Source organism: Carcharhinus amblyrhynchos, chromosome 8 (assembly GCF_965287045.1).
Source record: "Carcharhinus amblyrhynchos chromosome 8, sCarAmb.v2.hapA, whole genome shotgun sequence".
NCBI lineage: Eukaryota > Metazoa > Chordata > Chondrichthyes > Carcharhiniformes > Carcharhinidae > Carcharhinus > Carcharhinus amblyrhynchos.
In genome coordinates this window covers 82,701,857-82,726,610 of record NC_137331.1, presented here as the reverse complement: position 1 = coordinate 82,726,610, position 24,754 = coordinate 82,701,857, and positions in this window count along the sequence as shown.

The window sequence follows — 24,754 nt, the reverse complement described above, 5'->3', positions numbered from 1 at the left end:
ATCTTATTTGCTCACAGCTTACGTCTAGAGATTAATCCATCATTAGGAAGTGCTTCAAAAGGTTAGTCGTGGTATGAATCAATTGCAGTTTCCCGGATTGTCTGGGTACAGTTTGCCCATAGCTGCAACAGGTCCACAGCAGACACTGGCCCTACATTCAACTCTGGAACACCTGGATAACAAACACAGTGATGTCAGACTCCTATTGTGAGAAGTAGTGTAATTTTTAAGGCTGCAAGAGCTAACAGTACAATCAGCAGTGATGGACGAGTTCAGCAGCATACAGAAAGGGGGAGGCACATGACAGACAGTTAACTAGGTTACACGAAACAGATAACCGCAGTGATGAGATTAAGCGCAAAATGGGAGTTGAGAGAGTGTTAATTGAAGGAATGACACAATACAAGCCATTTACAGTGTTTAAAGTTAACAAGGTTAACAGCCAAATAAGGGGGAATAACACAATACAAGCCATCACAATGTTTGAAAAACAGTATAAAATGTGCTGCAAATCTATGTAAGGTGTGCCTATTTTGACTAGACACCCGGTCTTGCAAGAACGACAAATAAAATCTTGCTCCTTCAGAACTTGACTTGACTAAATTGTTTAACTGAGCTGTGTTTCTCACACTATTTATTTACTACAGCTCAGCCTTCAACACCATTATTCCTACAAAGCTCATCTCCAAACTCCATGGCCTAGTGATTGGCTCCTCCCCCTGTGACTGGATCCCTGACTTCCTAACTCACAGGTTATAATCAATAAAGATCGAAGTAAGGCCTGTGACAAGGTACTGCATGGTTGGTTGTTGCATAAAGTTAAATCTCACAGGATCCAAGGTGAGGTACCTAAATGAATACAAAATTGGCTTCTTGACAGAAGCCAGAGGGTGGTTGTAGAGGGTTGTTTTTCAAACTGGAGGCCTGTGACCAGCGGTGTGCCTCAGGGATCAGAGCTGGGTCCACTGTTATTTGTCATTTATATTAATGATTTGGATGAGAATATAGGGCATGGTTAGTAAGTTTGCAAATGACACCAAGATTGGTGGCATAGTGGACTGTGAGGCAGGTTATCTCCAATTGCAGCAGGATCTTGATCAATTGGGCCAGCGGGCTGACAAGTGGCAGATGGAATTTAATTTAGACAAATGTGAGGTAATGCGTTTTGGTAGATTGAATCAGGGCAGGACTTACTCAGTTAATAGTAGGGTGTTGGGGAGAATTACATAACAAAGAGATTTAAGGGTGCATGCACATAGCTCCTTGAAAGTGGAGTCACAGGTGGACAGAGTGGTGAAGAAGGCATTCGGCATGCTTGGTTTCATCGGTCAGAACATTGAATACAGGAGTTGGGATGTTTTGTTGAAGTTGTACAAGACATTGGTAAGGCCACACTTGAAATGCTGTGTGGAATTCTGGTTACCCTATTATAGAAAGGATATTATTAAACTAGAAAGAGTGCAGAAAAGATTTACTAGGATGCTACCAGGGCTTGATGCATTGAGTTATAAGGAGAATCTGAATAGACTGGGACTTTTTGTTTGGAGGGTAGGAGGCTGATGGATGACCTTATAGAGATCCATAAAATAATAAGGGGCATAGATAGTCAATATCTTTTCCCAAAGGTAGGGGAGTCTAAACTAGAGGGCATAGGTTTAAGGTGAGAGGGGAAAGATACAAAAGTGTCCAAAGGAGCAATTTTTTCACACAGAAGCTGGTGAGTGTCTGGAACAAGCTGCCAGAGGTAGTAGTAGAGGCGGGTACAATTTTATCTTTTAAAAAGCATTCAGATAGTTACGTGGGTACGATGGGTATGGAGGGATGTGGGCTGGGTGCGGGCAGTTGGGATTAGCTTAGGGGTTTTAAAAAAGAAAAATAAGGATGGCATGGGTGGGTTGGGTTGGGGGGCCTGTTTCCATGCTGTAACCCTCTGACTTCCTGCTGCCAATATAATCAAGGGTCCCCACACCCTGGACGTTCTCTCTTACACTTCTTCCTTGGGAAAAATATGCAAAAGTCTGAAGTCATGCACCAACTGACTCAAGAACAGCTTCTTCCCTGCTGCTATCAGACTTTTGAATGGACCTACCTCCTATTAATTTGATCTTTCTCCACAGCCTAGCTATGGCTGTAACATTACATTCCGCACCCTCTCCTTTCCTTCGTTATGTACAGTAAGCTTTGTCTGTATAGCGCACAAGAAACAGAGAGAACAGACTAACTACTTGCATCACTACCTGGCCATTTCATTAATGTTCCTAAGCCTCAACTCTCATGTTTCTCTGTCTTTCACTTCCTCACTCAGTCTACTTTTTGGCCAGGCTTCTCTGACCACACCCAAGGCTGGGATACCCTGGTCCCGTTGCAGTGAATGGAGATTGGCTGAACACCAAATTCTCCAATCTCACTGGAAGAGGTGGTGGGGCAAACGAGATCAGAGAATTCTGCCCTTTATCTTGCAAAACTCTTGAGAACAGTGGAACAGAACCTCTTCCTGGCTACCTCTTCCTTTGAAACTGTACTGGACTTTGGTGAGACCACATTTGGAATATTGTGTTCAGTTCTGGTCACCTCATTATAAGAAGGATGTGGAAGCATTGGAGAGGGTGCAGAGGAGATTTACCAGGATGCTGCCTGGTTTGGAGGGTAGGTCTTCTGCCTTAAGGTTGAGGGAACTGGGGCTTTTCTCTTTAGAGTGGAGGAGGATAAGAGGTGACAATAGAGGTTTATAAGATGATGAGGGGGATAGATAGACTAGATGTGCAGGAACTATTTCCTCAGTTGGATGTAGCTGTTACAAGGGGGCATAACTATAAGGTTCATGGGGAGATATAGGAGGGATGTCTGAGGTAGATCTTCACTCAGAGAGTGGTTGGGGTGTGGAATACACTGCCTGCTATGATAGTGGAGTTGGACACTTTATGAACTTTCAAGCAGTTATTGGATAGGCACATGGAGTACACGGAATTTCATCACTTACTAAATTCCCAAGTTCAGAACTCTGTTGAAACTGTATTCTGTCAAGTTGACCTCTTGTGCTACTTTCTCCGTGTGTGAGTCAAAGTCTTGTGTATTAAACTGGCAAGTCAGCCCCTACTGATCAGCTAATCAATTCTAGACAGTTGCCTGATTAGCTGTTGCCTGATTAGCCACCATCAGGCAGCTTGTTTAACACTCACATAGTAAGTGGAACAATTTGGTAGATAGCTGAACTACTTTTGATGCTGGAAGGGAATATGTTACCTGGGGCAACTTTCTTGTTCTTTTACAAATATTTTCATGTGATCTTTATTTCAGCCACTTGAAGAAGAAACAGAACATTGGATTGTTTCATCCAAAAGACAGAGTCCCTGATAAAGCAGCATCCCTTCACTACCTGAGTGGAGTATCAGGTTAGATTATGTGCTTTAGTCTGGAGTAGGGTTTGTATCCATAACTTTCTAATGCAGAGGCAGCCATTGAGTCAAACCAGATACTGAATTGGTGAGAGTAGACTGTATGTAAATGTAAGTACCTTCCTTCTTTCTAGTACATTAGGAAATGTGCAGCAAAGTGAATTAGAAATATCAATATCAACATCTGAATGTTGTTGGACCAAATGTGAAAAGGGAGAATTGGACCTAATTGATGTTTCTCCTGACTGCAGAGCATTAAACCTCCCAGGAGCCTTCTTTCAGTCGCATCCCTGAGAACTATTACATGATGGATGTGCAACCATTTGCATGTAATGCATCATAGGAAAAGGATGCTGTTTACAAGTAGGTCAGCTATTTGGAAGCACAGCAGTCTGTGAAGACAGGGTCACGTAACAATGATAGACACAAAAACCTATTGAGGAAATACTCTTACATTGCCAAAGACTATTTTTATGTTTGTAGCTACTAGCTTTGGAAAATTAAGCAAGTATTTCATTTCAGGAAATGTTTTTGTACACTGCTAAACAGAAAATGTAAATTGTTTGGTTTAAATTCTTCCCATTTAATGATGCACAGACAGCAAAGCACTATTTTGAGAAAAATGGATGTATTAAAGATAACTATTTGTTTTCCTTTAACCTTATAAGTGACCTGGAAGCTGTGAAAGTATTTCTATTTTTGAAGACTTGTAAATAGTAGATTTGCTTTTTTAAATTTTATATTTCAATGAGTGCAGAAAAGATGTTGCGGACAGCAACATGACATGTCAAATACCTTCCTTTTTTTGTCTAAGTATGGCTTACAGACCTCTTCTTTGGTTGGTTAACCAATTTCTCAATATGTTGTAGAACGTGCTTCTTGGGAAAAAAACTTGTTTCAAAGTAAAACTTTAACAAGAAATGATAGTGATCCCAGGTTTGCCATTTTTGATTCAACCCTCACCGTTATATTTATTTGGTTCATTTGGTGCCTCATGTATATTCATGTTTATAATGTCTGATATAGATTTACATCTGAGCACTTTGTAATAATCCTGAATGGAAGAGAAATTGCTCATAGAATCATAAAATCCCTACAGTACAGATGGAGGCCATTCGGCCCATCGAGTCTGTACCGAACACAATCCCACCCAAGCCCTATTCCCGTAACCCCACACAGTTATCCTGCTCATCCCCCTGACACTAAGGGCCTGATTTTACCATTTTGATTCCAAGTGCTGAATCTGGGAATGTTTCAGATCTGACTTTTAGACCTGTTCTCCAGCATCCCCATACATACTCTGCCTGAAAAAATAGCAGCAATTCTGAATTGCACTGTAGAAGCCTGGGGACGGGGTTCATCGTGCCTGAAACACTGCTGCTCCGACCACCTCCAACTGCGCATGTGCAGTAAAAAAAAAGTAGAAAAACAATCCCTTTCTCCTCACTCCCGGGCCAGATAATGCCTCCCCCCGCCCCCACAGACATTGCTGCACCCCTACAACATAACTGTTCTCTATCCCCCCCCCGCCGCTACCCAGACCAATAGCAGCTCCCTGCCCCCCTTCCTCCCATCGATCGCACCCAGAGTGGCAGTGGACCACATCTGCCCACCCCGCCCCACCAGAGAGCCATCTGACCCACTTCCCTCCTCCCCCCCACCACAGAGCCATCTGACCCGCCTCCCTCCCCTCCACCAGATGCCACCTGATCCGCCTCACTCTTCCCCCTACCAGAGGACAATCTGACCCACTTCCCTCCACCCCCACCCCCCCAACCAGACAGCCATCTGACCTGCTTCCGTACCCCCCACCAGAGAGCCATCTGACCCAAATTCCTCCCCACCCTCCCCCCACCAGAGAACGATCTAAGGGGAATTTAGCATGGCCAGTCAACCTAACCCACATATCTTTGTATGAGGAAACTGAGCACCTGGAGGAAACCCATGTAGACATGGGGAGAATGTGCAAACTCTACACCAATAATGACCCGAGACTGGAATAACCTAGGCCCCTGGCACTGTGAGGCGGCAGTGTTAACCACTGCCACCGTGCTGCCTTCCATTGTGCCACTGTGCTGCTATATTGCCTCTTGGTGTCAAGGGGATCAGCTAGGGTAAATGCATGGCGTTATATGTACAGGGCTTGTGTGGGATTGTAGTTGGCACAGACTCAATGAGCCAAATGGCCTCCTTCTGCAATGTAGGATTTTATGAATTTGAATGGCATTAGTGGGAATAAGGGAGATACAAAGAATTAAGCAAGATACTTGCAGAAGCAAGATTATATTGAAATTATTGTATGTTTGCTCTAATCAAGGTAGAATGCAAAATGTTCCTAGAAAGACAAATCCCTGGAATTGTAATTGGAATAAAAGATAAGTCAATTACAACAAGCAGACAAACTGTGATCCAGATGCATAAAAAAAACTAGCAAATACAGTGATGGAATGTCTTGACCTGTGATACTCGGAAAGATACATTTAGTCATGCTCTTGTGATAATGTAGTGGGTATAATGTGATGTGATACTGAGGCACACTAATCAGGAAAGTCACAGGTTCATTTCCTTTCTCATGAAGATGGCTGATTTTAATCAATCATTGGGAATTGGAAAGAGGGAAGCGGGAAATGAGAAGGTTGCTGCAATTTTAACCTCAGTGACCAGGGCTGAGAGATGGGACGTCTGATCCTCAGCAAGAGAAATCCCTATCTTCAGAGCTGCCTGCCAATTAGAGGATCAGCAGTTCCCATGTCCCTGCAGTGCCACTGGAAGCAGTGGCCAATGCTGAGGCTGCAGTGAGGCCCAGAGGAAGGCAATGAATCTTGGAACAGGGATGTGAGGGGTCTTGCCATGACCAGACAGGCCAGCCCCTTCAAGAGGTTGGTTATGCTTGGAAAGGGAAAGAGGGTAGCAACATAGTTCAGGGGGGTAGTGTAGTTTGCATCTTGGAAAGGGGGTGTGGGTGCATTCCTGGAGGCTCATGAAGGAAGCACTCCTCAGCCTGGTACCAAGGCTCACCAGGTTTTACATGGTGGCTTGGAGACCAGGCGTGTGCTTATCTCACTGCAAGAAAATTCCCAGTGGTGGTGAAATATGGCTTTTATCTGGCCATCCACTGGCCATGGGCAAGCAGGTGGGCCAATGCCTCTCCCACCACTGGTAGAATGGAAGTGGAGGTGGTGGTGATGAGGGTTGGTGGCACTGGGAGGAGCACCATTGGCATGGTGCCCAATTTGATGGGCTGTGTCTGCCATCCCACTTTCAGGGTGCTGTAAAATTCCAGTCCAAGGCCTGGAGAAGGACAAAATTAGACAGCCCACCATTGGTCATGACAGGATTGTATGGTCTCGTCGCTGTCAGTGGGGTTTCCCATTGAATCCATTCCTCACTGCCGGGAAACCCACAATGGAGGTGCGTCATCGGTGGGACCAGAAAATCCCACTGGCATGAACAGCCAGAAGATCTCAGTCATGTGCAAGGACTCCTGTTAACTGTGTATTGCTGCTAAGTGAGCATAATCTTGGGTTTTGAGTGAGTGTCCTCATAGGCAATATCTTGACAACACTCACTGTCCAAGCACCAACAGGATGACTGAACACTTGGACAAAACGCCTGATTACTGATCTCTCTTTTTGAAAAAACTATCTTCTGCCATTTGGGATCAAATTCGCTCCAAAATTCTGAAACTTTGGAGTGTGAAAAACACATCTCCCCTAAGCTTACCAAAGGTGACCCTGATGTCAGAGGACAAGCATATGGGTTCACAACCCAATCCTAAATCAAATGTCTTCCCAACTATGGAAAGATTGCATTGGCCCATTTTTATATGGAAATTCTAAATTTTCTGGGAAATGAACAACATTTTAGTTGACCTCATTCATGAATCCAGCTTAATCTGTGCATTCTGCAACCTTAAATCTGTTGTGTTGAGAAGGTTTTCTCAGCTCTCTGTCCTAAATATCTTATTTATAATTTTATTTCTACATCCCCCTCTATTGCACCACCCCTTCATAATTTTCAACAACTTTATTAAAATACACATAATCTCCTTCTTTCTAATAAAAACTTTATATTTATGGCTGATCGTATCAGGCAGTGTCCTACTGAATCTCGGCTGTTTCCCCTTGTTTGCTTCAATATCCTCTTTATAATGTAGAGCTTGTGGAGGAAATTGTTTAGTTTTGTGGCAATCACATTTGAAAGGGTGCATTTTTCTTGATGGATGCCCACTGGCTACCCAACAAGTGACTGAACCTTGAGATACAGGAACACATGATTTGTGTGACTTAGGTACAATACTGACCCTGTTTGGAAAATTGGAGAGGGAATTGGAGCCCAGCTGTGGACCTCCACTGTGGTCTGCGCTGCCAACAATGCAATTTCTGGCTGCTGGAGTTCTTAATGGAAGTAGGTGTGGAAAATTCAGACAGGGAGACAGGAATTCATCCTAACCACTCACACACATAGGAGGGCTCGGCCTCTAACTGGTACAAACATCTATTGTTGGAAGCTTTGCTTGAAACCCGATGAACTACTCAGGGGACAGAGACTTTTACAGACACCGCTTCTTTACTGCATTTTGAGAAAGTTAGTTTTCCAGATGCCCAAAAAAAGAAAAACCTATCTATATAAAGAACAAAGAACAAAGAACAACCCAGCACGGGAAACAGGCCCTTCGGCCCAACGAGCCCGCGCCGCCGCATCGCCCTACACCTATCCTACCCTGCATGTCTACGAATGGGACCCTACTCAGTCAGATTCAGGGAAGAAATAGTGTCAATTTGGTGGAAACCAATTAGCCTAAGAGCACATCTTTGGGGTGTGGGAGGAAACCGGAGCGCCCGGAGGAAACCCACGCAACCACAGGGAGAATGCGCAAACTCCCACAGACACAGGCCCAAATCCATGTATCTGCACAGCTAGCAGTGCTAGTCACTGAGCTGTTGTGGAGCCCGTCTATCGGTCCAGGATCAAGCACACACACCGACATGAAGTACTAGGCCACTCCTGGACTTCCAAGAGCAGCCCACGCACAACCCGCCGTGTGCATGCCCCTCGCTTGACACGAGGTGGACCTCCACCTGTGGAATAAAGACAAAACATATTAGTTATACAGCCTGCCCTTCCGGTGTCTCCCGAGGTTTACCCTATTTAATAGCCCCTACCATATCCCTCCATTCCCGTTTCACTCATATGCCTATCTAACTGCATCTTAAACGAGTCCAACGTGCCTGCCTCCACCACCCTACTCGGTAGCGCATTCCAGACCCCCACAACTCTCTGTGTAAAGAACCTTCCTCTTACCTCCAAATTATACCTCCCCCCCCTCACCCTTAATTGATGACCTCTTGTGTTCGTACCCAGTCTAGGGAGCAGTCTCTCACTATTAACTCTATCTATTCCCTTCAGTATCTTATATACCTAAGTACCTATATGTAAGTCACAATTAATATTGCTCCACATAAAGCTATTATTTTCAGTTGATAGTGTGATTATATTTTTATTTATTAGTGTCACAAGCAGGCTTACATTATATTGCAATGAAATTTCTGTGACAATCCCCTAGTCGCCACACTCTGGAGCCTGTTCGAGTACACTGAGAGTAAATTTAGCATGGCCAATGCACCTAACCAACACATCTTTCAGACTGTGGAAGGAAACTGGAGCACCCAGAGGAAACCCATGCAGACGTGGGGAAAAAAGTGCAGACTCTGCACAGACAGTGACCCAAGCCGGGAATTGAACCCAGGACTCTGATGCTGTGAGGCAGCAATGCTAACCAATTTGCCAGTGTGCTGCCCCATGTGATGGACATATTCATTATACTAATGTAGATGCAATAACTCTTCTTGAAATGTTCAAGTTCACTTGGTTCAAGGTCAGTTAGGATCCATATACTGTTAACAATTCTCCAGAGTTTTAAAAAAAACTGTTTTATTTGATAATATTACACCAAAGGTATATTCTTTACTTCAAAAGATGTCCACCAATATGTTGTTCACATCATTATTTACTAGAAAGTTGAAAATACTATCCATCAGCTTCCTTTAGATGTTTTAGTTGGACATAGAAAGCACATTTCATCGCTGCTGTTTACAAATTTTCCTTACTCTAGAGAAAACCAAAGGAGATCTTAATGCTACATCAGTGCAAAAAATATATATCCTAAGAATAGCTTCAGGTGATTAACTATATCAGCAAATGGTACAATTGAGAATTACTAGATAAGAAAATAAGTAAGTGAGGAAATTGCAGATGCATCCATTATCATTTTCCATGGATCACCAGATCCAGGAATTGTGCCTTTAGTTTGGAAAATTGCACTGACAGGGGAGCCACAAACTGCAAATGAAGGCTGGTCAAAAATGAAAACAATGTGAATAGAGGAAAATACAAGGCTCCAGTTCACAAAATTGGGAGGCTGATAGAGTTTGCCTTAAGATATAGAGAAGTGGCTGACAGAGTGAAGTTGAATGCCAATATTTATATCTTAGCTCTAAAATGGAAGGAAAGAGAAATGAGGGAAAATAGTGGAAATTGAAAATTATTCAATCAACTAGTTTTTCTAACTTTCTTTAAGGGTAGAGTCTGATTTCGTCTTTGGTAGTTTGTGATTGTGAGGAGTACTGGAACTGGATGTACTTGTCAATGTTTCCTTGTAGCTTCATTGCCTTAAATCTATGTAGATGGAAAAAGCAGCAGATTTTGCAACCATCTCATTATACAAACACATCAGACACTTCCTCACATGACAAAGAGATGAAAGAAAAAATGATAATGTAAAAGAAGGATGAAAATTTAGTCAATGTAATTTTATGTTATCCATTCAAGGTCATTGTTAAAAAGTTTTAAAAGTTTATTTATTAGTCACAAGCAAGCTTATATTAACACTGATTATATTCTTATTTACTTATTAGTGTCCCAAGTAGGCTTACACTGCAATGAAGTTACTTTGAAAATCCCCTAGTTGCCGGTCTCTGGTGCCTGTTCGGGCACACTGAGGGAGAATTTAGCATGGCCAATGCATCTAACCAGCTATGTTATGATGCATTTAAAAGGGAGGCAAGGTAAGTATATGAGGGAGAAAGGAAAATATTGATAGGATTAGATGAAGTAGGGATGGAGGAGATATAAACACTGATGTAGATCAGTTGAGCCAAATTACTTGTTTCTGTGCTGTGAATTCAATGTAATGTTTTGTTTTGGTTTGTATTACAAGAACCATTATCTATAGGGGCAACATTTTGAGCAATAACTTTTTCAACATCAATGACTTTGCAGGTGAAGAACTCTCTCATATCTGGTGGACCTGATAACTTGATTAGAATCTTGTATGTCAGGATTAGCAGTCATCCAGATACCAGTCAAGTATGGATCATTTGTGTGTCACCCAGTTCATTTATACCACTGAGTATGACCTTGAAACCACAGCTCTCCAAGCTTGCAGTGTTTTCACAGTAATGGATTCGATATTTACACATGTCCTCAAGTGATTGCTGTGTTTTAATTACTGAGCATTATTAAAGAGCATTCAGTAACCAAACCTTTAACAAGAATGTTAATAAAGTTATGTTGTTTCAGCTGAGAAAGTAATTCAATCCAATTTGAATTAGGATTAGAAATTTGTTTTGAGCAGACGCAGAAAACAGGTGGTATTGAAACCTGTGCTTCATTGTTAACTCCATTGATCACAAAGAACTGAATATCAGACTCTCCATTTTACAGGTGGAATCGCCTATTTTGCACAACCACAGAACCTTACCACATAGACAGAGGCCTTTTGCCTGACATGTGTGCACCAACTCCCTGAAAATGTTATCCATTTCAACCAATCCCATCAGAGGTTGCAGACCAAAAAGTCACATTGGCAGAGTTAGTACAAAACATTTGGCTAAGTATTTTACAAGTATATGGGAAATTCCCCACTCCATTCTCTTTCCTCAATGCCCTTAGCCAGTGGATTGTTGCACAAGGACATTACTTCAAATGTATCGCTCCAATATTGCTGAGGGAATTATAATAATACTTGAATTCCCATAGCATCCTATGAAATTGAAACATTTGAAAGCACTTCAGCTATAATGGGGTAAAAATTGATTTGTGTTACATCTTACACATAATTAACAGCAATGTTACAAGCAAAGTGCAGTTTAATCCTATTTGCTTCATTATTCTTCTGCAGTGTTATTTTGCTTGTTTACAAGATTATAGTTTCCAGACGGTGACATCCAATATCTTTTCATTTTGCAATTGTGTTTTAAACAATAAAGCTTATTTCCGAGGGCACACGGTGGCACAGTGGTTAGCATTGCTGCCTCACAGCACCAGGAAGCTAGGTTCGATTCCCTGCTTAGAATACTGTCTGTGTGGAGTTTGCACATTCTCCCCATGCCTACGTGGGTTTTCTCTGTGTGCTTTGGTATCCTCCCACAGTGCAAAAGATGTGCTGGTTAGCTGCATTAGTTATGCTAAATTCTCCCTCATTGTACCCTAACAGGTGCCGGAATGTGGCAACTAGGGGATTTTCACAGTAACATCATTGCAGTGTTAATGTAAGCCTACTTGTGACACTAATAAATAAACTTAAAGAAAAAGTCAACTTGAAATTGATGCCAAACTTATCAGCACAATTTCTGATCGCACTGGCGTCGATTAAAATTTGCATGTGGCAGTAACATTAGTTGACTTCTTGGCTTCAATCTTCCCAATCTATGGTTGAAAATGTAACCTGGTAACATCCTTATGGGGAAGGGGACGTACTAGTGGAGAAATTTAAAACCCTGTGAACTGTAGAGGCACCCCACTACCCCCTCCCTCTCCTGTAAACCCCCAACCAGTTTGCATCGCTGAGACTGAAGAAAAACCCTACATTCCACTGGTGAACAGTTCTTGGAGGCAGAATTTATTTGCTTAAATGGACAAAAGCCCAAATGTTAGACAATTAAGTATTCATGGGTATAAAATCTGTCTATGTCGCCTAGAAATAAGTAAGGTGGTTTTACTCCTGATTTCCTAGCCTGTGGATGGGGCTAATGCCATGCTGTAAAATCATGGCCTATATTTGTTTTGCTTTCTCTTAATTCTAGCTGTATATTTTTCTGGCCAAAACAGCAACTTGCAATTTATAAAGTGCCATTTTTTTTTACAAGATCCAAGATTCACAATTTCCCTAATGACACACTTACATAGGTACTCACATCTCTTAATGTCTGTGACACTTTAAATTCAATTACAGTCCCTGGGTGAAATATGGGTAGTGAAATTGTAATGGTTAATCAATCAAGATTGACTTTGTAAAATCCCATAAAATCAGACTTGTAAAACTTTGAATGATAAACTTGCTGCACATCTTCCTCTTAATACAACACCAAGAAAAATGAATTGCCTATTGTTTCCTGATTACAGGTAGGTTAAATGCTGTAGATTATCAAATCACTAGACTCTGATCTATGTTCAGAAAAGTAAGTTATTTTGATGTGAACCTTTTGTTCTAGGCTAGAAAGAGTAACCTCCGTATTCTGATGTCCCATTTAGATTTGTTGGTGACCTCCAGTGCACGAAGAAAAACATGGTTCTGTTATATAACATGGAGACCCATGCAGTTTGGATTGATCTAAATTCATTGGCTTAAATGGCTGTCAGATCACTGCAAGGGAAGAGTACAATTCAGGCATGATGCTTGCATTTTTTTCTCATGCTTGCATCAAAGGGTTACATCTTCCTTCCTTCCATGCTTCCTATATCCGAAAGATTGTTTTATACACAAAGTATTCTCAGAGGTAGTGCTCCCTGAATGAGAAATAAACCTGTTTACTATCAATATGTACATTGGAAACAGTAACAGAAATATAACATTCTGACATGTGGCATATCTTAGGCTACAACTACATATTTAGATATACGTGTAAAAGTCAGTTGACCACAGGTATGTAATCACAGTGACTCACTTAAATTACAAAATCTGTTACAAAGTAGTGATTCACAAAACCGTTCCCAGTTCTTTGCAGTGCTTTAAATCAATTCATTCATGATTAAATGCTTCTGAGTAAGAATGACAAAGGAGAGGAAGTTCATCTTTAAGAAATTGCACATAGATGGAAGCAAATCAGCTGCCTCCTACATTACTTTCCATGGAAACAAAACTTGTATGACACTTGGCATGATCTGCTATTATGCTATCTTGTTTACTGAAGTTGAATTTCAACTCCAAGAACGCAGAATCCTTGACCCTGTTCACAAATAGGAAACTATTGAACATATAAAACATTTATAAACCTAGATATAGACATCTCCTCTCTACAGAATAGACTAGATGGCAACTCACAAGTGTGAGGGTGGTGGGCAACCTGTGTGGTCTGCAGTACATAATCCTGATGTGGGTATGCCGGCGTTGGACTGGCGTAAACACAGTAAAAAGTCTGACAACACCAGGTTTTAGTCCAACCTATTTATTTGATAATATTCTCACAAGCTTTCGAGGGGTTACCCTCTTCGTCAGGTGAATGGAGAGTTCTGGCCTCAGACAGAGCATATAAAGCACAGACAGTTTAGAGATTACTGATTAAAATGCGAATCCTTACACCTAACCTGCTGTTCAAGACCTGAAGTGGCTGACAATGTGAGTGGTAGGAGCACTGATCACAGTTTAAAGAGATGTGTATTGTCTCCAGACAGTACAGTAAGTGAGGTTTTGCAAACCCAGGCAAGTCACGGGGGTTACAGATAGTGCGACATGATCTTGGGTTCATGTCGCACTATCTGTAACCCCCGTGACTTACCTGGGTTTGCAAAACCTCACTTACTGTACTGTCTGGAGACAATACACATCTCTTTAAACTGTGATCAGTGCTCCTACCACTCACATTGTCAGCCACTTCAGGTCTTGAACAGCAGGTTAGGTGTAAGGATTCGCATTTTAATCAGTAATCTCTAAACTGTCTGTGCTTTATATGCTCTGTCTGAGGCCAGAACTCTCCATTCACCTGACGAAGAGGGTAACCCCTCGAAAGCTTGTGAGAATATTATCAAATAAATAGGTTGGACTAAAACCTGGTGTTGTCAGACTTTTTACTGTACATAATCCTATCATAAATATGCAATTGTAAGTCTCAAGTCCAGCTGCCTCTCTTGTTGTTTTTGTGTGCAATCTATTCATTTAAGTGCATGGGCCTTTTCACTTTGTGCTCAGCCAATATGGTAATTCTTGGGTTGAAAACATATATGGGATCATTTTAGAAAAGGGGTCAAAGTGGAGGAGAAAGGTCTAAAGTTGCCAATCTCAACATTGAGTCCTGTGAGCTGCAACATGCCCAAGATGAGGTGCCGCTGCTGTAGCTTGTGTTACGCTTCGCTGGAACATTGCAGCAGGTCAAAAACAGGCATGTGGGCATGAGAGCAAGGTGCTGAGTTAAAATGGCATGCAACAGTAAGGCTGGAGTCAGAACTGCAGGCTGAGGAAAGGTGTTCTGAAATGTGGTCATCCAGTGTGCAAATTAGTCTGCCCTATGTAGAGGACACCACATTGAGAGCATTGAATACAATAATCCAAATTGAAGGAGATGCAAGTGAAACACTGCTTAACCTGAAAAGACCATTTGGGGCCTTGAACAATGAGGAGGGAGGAGGTAAAGGGACAGGTGTTGCACGTTCTGTTGATTGCAAGGGAAGGTACTTGGGAAGGGGACGGGGAGTTGATCGTGATGGAGGATTGGGCCACCATATCACGGAGGGAGCTGTCCTTGCAGAATACTGATGGGAGTGGCAGGGAAGGATGGAGGGTTGTCGGGGGGAAGACAGAGGGGTGGAAGGGAAGATGTGTTTTGTGGTAGCATCATGCTGAGGTTAGCAGAAATGGTGGAAATTGTTGTGCACAAGTTTGGCTTGTATGGAACAAAAGAAAGAGATATGATCAGAAGATTGGGTGAAATGCCCTACCTTGCAGGGGCAGAGATTGGAGCTCAAGTAACTGCATTGGGATTTAACCCCATATCCCCACAGCAATAGTCTAGACCATTAGATTAGTAGTCCAGTGACATTGCCACTACACCATCATCTCCTTGCCTAATATCTGTTTTATACCTCCTTCCTTTCATTGAATGAGGCAGATATATCTTCTTCCTCTTTAGTAGGAGTAGATCCCAACTCCACTGTATTTATTCTCACCCACCTCTCATTCATCACTATGGCCCCTCCTTAAAAGGGTCAACTTTGGGTCAATATTGCCATTGAAATAAGCAACATTTGTGCAAGGAAGATGATTGATCAGTGAGTGAATTTGCAACAGGTGCTAGCAGTTCACTGAAATGATGTCCAATTTCAAGCAAACCTTGGGCTCTTTAGTTGGGCACATGCTCTGTGTACCCTATTGCTTATTTGCTCAGAAATGATCCATAACTAATTTCTGCCCTTTTGTCCCCATTCTGCACCAGTTGTGAATTCCATGATCTTTCATTTGTTGTTAGGAGATACCAAATTCCAATTGCTGCACAGAATTGACAGCATTTTACCTTGTTGGTTCTTATCTTGCCTCAAGATCACTGATGTACATTTTTCTTAATGTAAGCTTTTATCTCGTTTTAATTTTTTGTAAGACACAACTTTCCTGGTTCAATGTATTTAACCAAGTTTCATAATAAGAGGACAGGCAGAAGACATTTCCCCCACAAATAAGAATGATCTTATCTCTTTGGTGACAGATTCCTAATAATGATATCAGGGGATGCATTAGCCTTTTTTATGTTCCAATTGTAAATGAGCATCTTTAAAATTAAAACAAATACGTAACTTAGAAAACTTTCCTTTATACTTATTTTAGATTTGCTGCAAAACCAGCTGAAGTCAAAACTCGAGATAACAAGAAGTTATTTTATTAAGTTGGTATGAATGGAGCATTTAAAATTCCAGTATTTCCCAATCTTGTTAGCTAACCCTTGACATGGCCCATTTTGCGTCCCGCTTTGTAGGAAAGTTGTAGTAGACCTATTATGCAAGAAATAATTTTCAACATAGGCTAATATTTTCAAGGACTTTCATTCTATGCACAAGCTGAATATTATTACTGTTTAAACTAGTTGGAAAGTATGGAAAAATGGATATGCAAGCAGTGGGAACAGAACCTGTATTGTGACATTTACTTAACGAAGTTTATCCCAATGCCGCATGTAAATTATGCCGTAGCTGCAGAGTCTCTCAAAACGTTGCGTTTAAAACTAGGTTACTTTGATCACTCTGAGTTGCTGTCAAGTCATTGACTCTAACAATACATGGACAATAACTTAAACTGTTCTCCATGGTGAAACGGGTCAGCAGATGCAATGTCTTTTAAAGTTTTTTTTGACCTCTAGTAATGGTGTAAATAAACAGTGAAGGGTACAGGGAGAGACTGCAATGAGAAGCAGTCCTAACTCACAATGGTGAGTTGAATCCTGAATTTCTTAAGTCTAACAAGCTGAACCTGACTCTTTCAGAAAAAGCAGAGCCATTTTTGTTTTATTGCTATTTATATTAATTCACTAGAGGCCAAACAGTTAAATTCAACAGTGAACATAAATTCTGGTCACTATGGAGATATAACTCAGTTGGATGCATGTTTGTATACATTGGCAAATGGGTGTTGGCATCTGTCTTTGGAGGGTTTCCTGCCCTTCCTACACAAGACCCTGCCTGCCCAAGCGTGAAATTGCATCCAAGTTTGTGCAGGTGGGTTCCCGGGGTAATCCCGCCTGTTCAATTTTGCTTCCCCCCCCCCCGCCCCCCAACCCTCACAACCCACAAACAGAAATGAAATAATGATGAAATTAGCTGTGCTAATTATGCTGTTTAAGGGATAAATATCAGAGTTTCCCTGCTCTCCTTTGAATTATCCATGCAACTTTTTTGCTTGTGTTCTGTTTGTGTGTTTAATCATAAATAAAACAATTGGATTATAAAAGGTGCCAATGCACTTCCCAAATGAGCAATGGCATGACACTCTGAGAATCAGCAGGTCCTTAGTTACCCTGCAGATTCCCCTTCTGTCAAAGGAACTGAAGTGAAGTTAATAATGGAAGAGAAGTGTGAACCATTGCAGAAAAAACAGATTTTTTTTTTTGCTGAGGTAAGTACAAATAACATCCTCAGAGCTTCTCCTGCTCCACCGGCTTAATGAAGCAGAGGCGCAGTGAAAACCTAGACCAGAATTTAACGTGACCAGCAGGGTCATGGGAGCAGAACAAAAGCAGAAGAAGAGCTATCCTACTCCGAGCTCCACTCCCATCCAAATCGCATTGGCTAACCAGTTAGCAAGGTCAGTGTGTGTGTGTGTGTGTGTGTGTGGGGAGTGGGGGAGGTAAGGTGACGGCTGCATCGTTCCTTGACCCAGAAAAAGGTGCTGGCGGTGACATCTTTATAGGCTTTTTGCAGGTGTCAGTTAGAGGAGGCATCCAGGAATAATGGATGTGCTGCTTGTGATTTCACACCATTCCCCTTCCAAGTCACACATGGCCCTGATTAGGAATTATTTCAGCGTTCCTTCACTGTTACTGGGTCAAAATCCCAGAAATTTATCCAGCACTGAGGTTATACCTGCACCTGATGGGCTGCAGCGGTTCAAGAAGCTGAATCACCACCATGTTCTCAAGAGCAATTAGGAATGGGCAACAAATACTGTCCCAACCCAACATAAGGTCAGATATCTTTCAGACGTCTTAGGAGGGGCAGGACACTGGTCCGTGAAATTGGCCCTATTGTGTCCATTTTGTGATCTTGAAATGGATTTTAACGCAATCCACAAAACTCAGATCAAAGAGAAGATTTAGACACTCACAATTTAGACACTTTCTGTCTGACACACTTGTTATAATAAGGCTCCGCTGGTTGATATCTGTTTTCAATTCAGCTAAATGTTTGCAGCATTCACTGGGTCAGTTGAAGATGGATTTGAAGAAGTCAGTCACAGGAATGGATCAGTATATTAGATAGTAACACACTCTTGCAGAAATTGTTTTTGTGAAATCCCAGCACCTAGGATTCATGGGATCCATCCATCACTGAGGAGCATTTCTTGACTCAGTCGATTAACCGGGGATAGAACACTTTTTACAGTTCTTGGTGTTCTTACCAGTTTTCTCTAAATTGTCCTGTAGGAAACCATTGCTGACTGATATTATCTGTGGTGTTGGGGCTAGGTGTAAAATGAAAAACATTTTTAAAAAAGTTTTATTTTTGTTTTTATAGTGCATCCTAACACATTTAATTGATTGCCCAGTGGTTGATCAGATAGACTCTGAAGGGTTTTCAGCCCTAGGGTCTGTTGTCAATACAATGTTAGATGGACAAAACATGTCAAGCGCTCTATGCACCCAACATTGCTATAATGTCAATGATGAAATGCATATCGGATGATGAAATTCATTTATTATTAAGTATTAACATATGTCAACACATGTGGGTGCTGGACATGTAGGATTCCTGACATTTCTGCCAAACTATTCCAGGAGTAATATGGAGAGTGGGCAGACCTAGACAAGCAACAGTTGGAGACATTCTCCATCCCTACCTACCTGACAGGTCTGGACATGCTAGCCTATTTAACTTTCACTGCTGTATTAATTGGTTTAAGCCATCTCCTTGATCCACCTTCAGGTCATTGCTGCTAATCTCTGCCTTCCTGGTTTGGGTCAGTTTCGAATCATCTCAGGACATTAAATACACCAGATAATGGCAAGTTATTATTGCATTCAGAGTGCAAGATAACAGATGATTACTGAGATTCATAGTCCTTCTACAAAACCCTAATATTGTTTTCTGAAAGTATGTGCACTTCAAGCAGTGCTTCCACAGAGCCTTGCATTGCACAATGAGTTGGGTATAATGTAGCGGAGAATAAACTTTGTGAATCTAAACCAGTAATCAGTGTAGACTTGTCACACATTTATTCCCACATTCAGGAAATTTCCACTTGCAGAACTGTCAATCAGGATCAGAACAAAGGCACAATTGGAGCAGAGCATGTTAATGAGAAGTGGCACTCAGCCTGCTGTGTACAGGAAATGCTTACGCTGGCACAAACAAATATGTAGTCAATTACCACTTCAGGCAGTTCAGCTTCTTTCTGTACAGACAAGCTGACCCAGTTCTCAGCTGGAGGTTTTTGAGACAAAGGCAGTTTTCATCAGCTGCATCCCCAATATAATCATAGAATAAAGGAAGAGAATAAAGGAATATATTTAATGTCATACAACCAAAATGTAGATGGAGGTTAATTATTAATTATGTCTGTTAGTTCTTTGCTAAACTCAAAAACAGAATTGTCACAGTGCAGAAGGAGGCCATTTGGCCCATCGTATTCACACTGGCTCTGTGAATGAGCATTTCACCTAGTGCTATTTTCTGTAACCCTACACATCATTTCTTTTTAAATCATCACATATGATGTCACACTTTCTTCTTGCAATCTTATCTCTTTCTCTGCTTCAAATATTTATCCATTTTTCTTTAAAATGGGTTATGTCCTAATAGTTCCTGTGAGAAATCATTCCATGTTCCAACAATCCACAGTGTAAATAAATATCTTTTCAAAACTCTGTTGTGTTTTATGCCTCAGAGACATGCAGAGATGATACACCAGATCTTATGTATGCAAGAGTTTCATTTGAAGTGCTTTTAAGATGCCTTCTCTTATGATTACCACTTTTTATTTTTAGTTTAGTTTCTTTAACCACACCCAGGCCTCAGGTATAGCTACTAGAGAAGAGTTAATGGTGACACACAAACAACTGAACAATTGAATACTACAACTTCTCTGCAGCTACAAATTTAAATTGATGCATACTCAATACTGATACCCCAACAAGAGGAAATATTCTTTCACTCTTTATTTCATAATTTACATGAAGTCCCACGATTTTAGCTCTTTCCTCAAACTTAAAATAGAAACAGAAAATGGAGCAAGTTCTCAGCAGGTCAGGGCAGCACCCGAGGGGAAGAGTGAAACAGAGTCAATGGGTGAAATTTGATGTAGATGAGGGCGGTGGGGGGCTGTGTTAGGGGGCACCCATTGGCTGGAAAACTGGTGGAAAGTCCGTGCTCCTTTTGTTTAGGAGGCCTGATGTTATTCAGAAGCAGTCAGGCAACAGGGCAGTATCAGGCCTTGCATCTAAACAAGCCCCAGCAGGGTGGTAATCACACCTTTTGAGAGCTATCAACCAATCAGACTAACTAATGCTGCATCCCTGGAAAGAGGTACATGGGGTGATACTGCTGTCAATGCGCTTTGCTGTTGTTGGCACCCTCTGCCACCAGGAAACCCATGGGGGTGAGTTTACCATCAGTGGGGCTGGAGGATCATTGGGATACTTGAGGTGCATTCAAGGGAATTAAAAATTAACACAGGTAATTTCCCACATTAATGAACAACAGTAACTTCCATTTCTATAGCACCTTTAACGTAGCAAAATCTCCCAAGGCACTTCAAAAGAATGCTATCCACAAAAGTTATCAAACTATCCTGATTGTCAATGGCTGCCATGTTTGGAGCAATACCTTGCACTCAGGTCCACTGGTTTTTACTCCAATTCAATCCAATCAAGTCCAATTCAGAGTCTCAGCAAGTTGGGACATTCCCAATCCAAGCTGACAAGACAGGACTCTCACCTCCTGTCTTGGGCTTGATCTACATGATCCAAGCTGATTGGAGCAGGCATAGCTCCTCCTCCAAGGCTTGATCTCATTTGCATCTTAGACAAAAGGCCGAGATGCCGCTTTTAAAAATTGCTTCAAATGAAGCTGAAATTAACCTAATGACTTCAGCCAAGCACAGCATGCCTGTACTACATTTGATCTTAACCAAAAGGCCGAGAACAAGGTTAAAGCTTACATTTTTAAAAAAATCACTTCCACCTGTGACCTTCTTTGGTTGTGCTGATGTTATTCATTTTTAAGTTGCAATATTGTACATTAATAGGTACACATCTTAATACTTGTAAAATGACCAAAATTTTGAAAACTTTATAAATTACTCAGAACATTTTAGGGTTAATAAGAATATTTAGTGAACACCAAGTTGACAAATATGTGCCTTTATAGCTACATCCTGTTTTTAAAGTTCATCTTGACAATGGGCCAAACAAAATTATCGTTACAGACATAAAAGATCCAATAAAGTTGCTGAGTGTTGGTTTTTATAATACGTTCTAGGTGTACACTGAATCCTAAACAGTTCCTCTTAACACTGAAAAATGTGGTGCACCCATCATTTGAGAACAACTCAGTAAATATTCAGAAATGCCTGGGTTAATCAAGATAGTTTGCAGAAGTGACTGAACGATTGAAAAGGAGAATGCAATGTATATATTATGCAAGTGTGGGCAGATTTTCAGCATGTTTTTGATAGAATGTATTACATGAAACTTAGCAAAATTGAAGCATGCGTATTAATAGGAAACATAACAGCGTGCTGTAGGTAGAATGTTGGCTAACTTTGGGAATGTCTGTTGTCAGCCCTCACTTCACCTTGTGACTGCAGTCCTGATAACATTGTTCCATCTTTCTCATTAACACTGACCTACCTTTTTAGGTGATTCCCCACTGAATCTCTGTAACCTCTGACACCTCCTCTTGCAACCCATCCTCAAAGAAGCTGTGTCCAGGATTACTTATTGAGTGTGGAGAGATTATTTACAGGCACGCTACAAATGGAAGTTCCAATTGGGTAACACCAAACTAATGTCCAGGTGCACTATCCCAATGTTACTTTGTTTTGCATGTCATAAAGTCATAGAAGCTTACAGCATGAAAACAGGTCCTTCGGCCCAATTTGTCCATGCCATACTTTTTTTAAAACGCCTAAACTAATCCTAATTGCCCGCATCTGGCCCATATCCCTCTATCCCCATTTTACCTATCTAATTATCTAAATGCTTCTTAAAAGATAAAATTGTACCCGCCTCTACTACTAGCTCTGGCAGCTTGTTCCAGACATTCACCAGCCTCTGTGTGGAAAAAATTGACCCTCTGGACACTTTTATATCTCTCCCCTCTCACCTTAAACCTATGCCCTCTAGTTTTAGAGTCCCCTACCTTTGGGAATGGATGTTGACCATCTGCCTTGTCTATGCACCTCATTATTTTATAGGCCTCTACAAAGTTACCCCTCAGCCTCCTACTCTCCAGAGAAAAAAGTCCCAATCTATTCAGCCTCTCCTTATGACTCACTCCATCAAGTCCCGGCAACATCCTAGTAAATCTTTTCTGCACTCTTTCTATAATATAATAATATCCTTTCTATAATAGGGTGACCAGAATTGCGCACAGTACATAAGGGATTGATATTCTACTAAGCCTGCACTGAAAGGAAAACAATAAAGAAAATACTTTGAGGAAATCATTTGGAATTATACGCAGTTCAAGAGTTATTGAAGAATGTGCAACCATTCATCTCTTACATAAGAACATAAGAACATAAGAACATAAGAAATAGGAGCAGGAGTAGGCCATCTGGCCCTTCGAGCCTGCCCCGCCATTCAATAAGATCATGGCTGATCTGTCGTGGCTCAGTTCCACTTTCCCGCCCTCTCCCCATAACCCTTAATCCCCTCTCTTATCAAAAACCCATCAACCCGCTTCTTAAAAATATTTAGCGAGGCAGCCTCCACCACTTCAACGGGCAGAGAATTCCAGAGATTCACCACCCTTTGAGTGAAGAAGTTCCTCCTCAACTCCGTTCTGAACCGCCCCCCCTTTATCTTGAGGCTGTGCCCCCTAGTCCTACTGTCTTTTTTGAGCGGGAAGAGTCTTTCCACCTCTATCCTCTCCTCTCAACATCTTATGACTCAGCACCCAATGGCATACCAATTCTCTATTCCTTAAGACCAGCACTAACACCACCAACCTGAAGCCAAACTTGTCTGTGAAAATCAGAAAGAACTTATATATAGGTGACATATAAAGGATAGTCAAGATAAGCATAGTGGTAGCCACTAGAGGGCCTATATTCATGCATATAACTGAATATTTTGGGAATTTTTTTTTCTATTTTGCATGTGGAGTGTTTTTTTGTTGGTAAGGGAGGTACTAAGATATCAACTGATTTTAGGATGGTACAGGATAATAATTAAAGAACTATAAATGGAAATGCAGCTTCTGGGAATACCGGATGATGATTCATGCAACTGCAACACTGGGATTTGGAAGAGTTCTCTGTCTTTGTGAGTAATATGTCAAATCTTTCCTTAAGTATTCCAATGGTATGTTTTATAATAATTTTGGTTGTGATGTAAAGAAAGGAATTTGATGCTAGCAGAAAGTTGCTTCTTGAGGTAGTTCCAGTAGTGAATCTCGTCACCAAGATGGACCTCTGTGCGTGACTACACCCACAGTGACCAGCCATTTTGTCAGCAATTGAATCCAATTGAGCCATTTAAGTGGCCAATTAAGAGTTCTGGTCCTGCCTCCACTCACATTTTACCAGTTCTCAAGAGGGGCTCCTGCTACTGGGAAAACTCTGGCAGTCTCCAAATGACCCAAAACGATGACCCAGAGGAGTGGCCCGGAAGCGTGGCCCTCTTCTTCAGCTATTCTTTAGTGCACAGAGGATTCCCCCAAAGGCAATGGCCATTCCCACAGCATTGGCACTGCCTGCTTTCTGCAACCCCGTCCTCCACTCTTCATCGGAGTCTGTCTGTCCAGCACCATCAAACTACATTCTCTTTACTTTTTGGGCATGCTTCCATCGATGCCCCCTTTATCTCCAGGTGTAGTCCCAGCAATTTAAATTTTAAATAGTCCCTGATTTAAATTTAACTATTGCCAAGTTGTTTTCCCAGCACTTAGGAAATCTGGCAGTTGAGTAGAGCTGGGAGTAACTGACTGAAGAAATGTTTTGTGAGTCAGTAGGAGGTGGAGTGCTTCTCTCCAAACCCTTGAGGAAACTACCTGCCGATTGATGAGCAACACTTCCTCCTCCAACCCCGAGTTGTTGGCTGCCTGCTCTTCTATTTTGGAGCTGTGGGCTGAGAGAGGCCTGGGTCATAGAATCATCATATGACCCCACATTGCAGAAGGGCCCATCGAGTCTCCACTGACAACAATCCCACCCAAGCACTATCCCTGTAACCCCACATATTTACCTTGCTAATCCCTCTAACCTATGCATCCCAGGACACTAAGGGGCAATTTAACATGGCCTATCCACCTAACCTGCACATTTTTGGAAAGAAATTGGAGCACATGGAGGGAACCCACTAAAACACAGGGAGAATGTGCAAACTCCACACAGACAGTGACCTGGGATTTGAACCCAAGTCCCTGGCGCTGTAACACAGCAGTGCTAACCACTGTGCCATCGGGTCCTGATGAACTCCATCCGAGGATCTTAAAAGGAG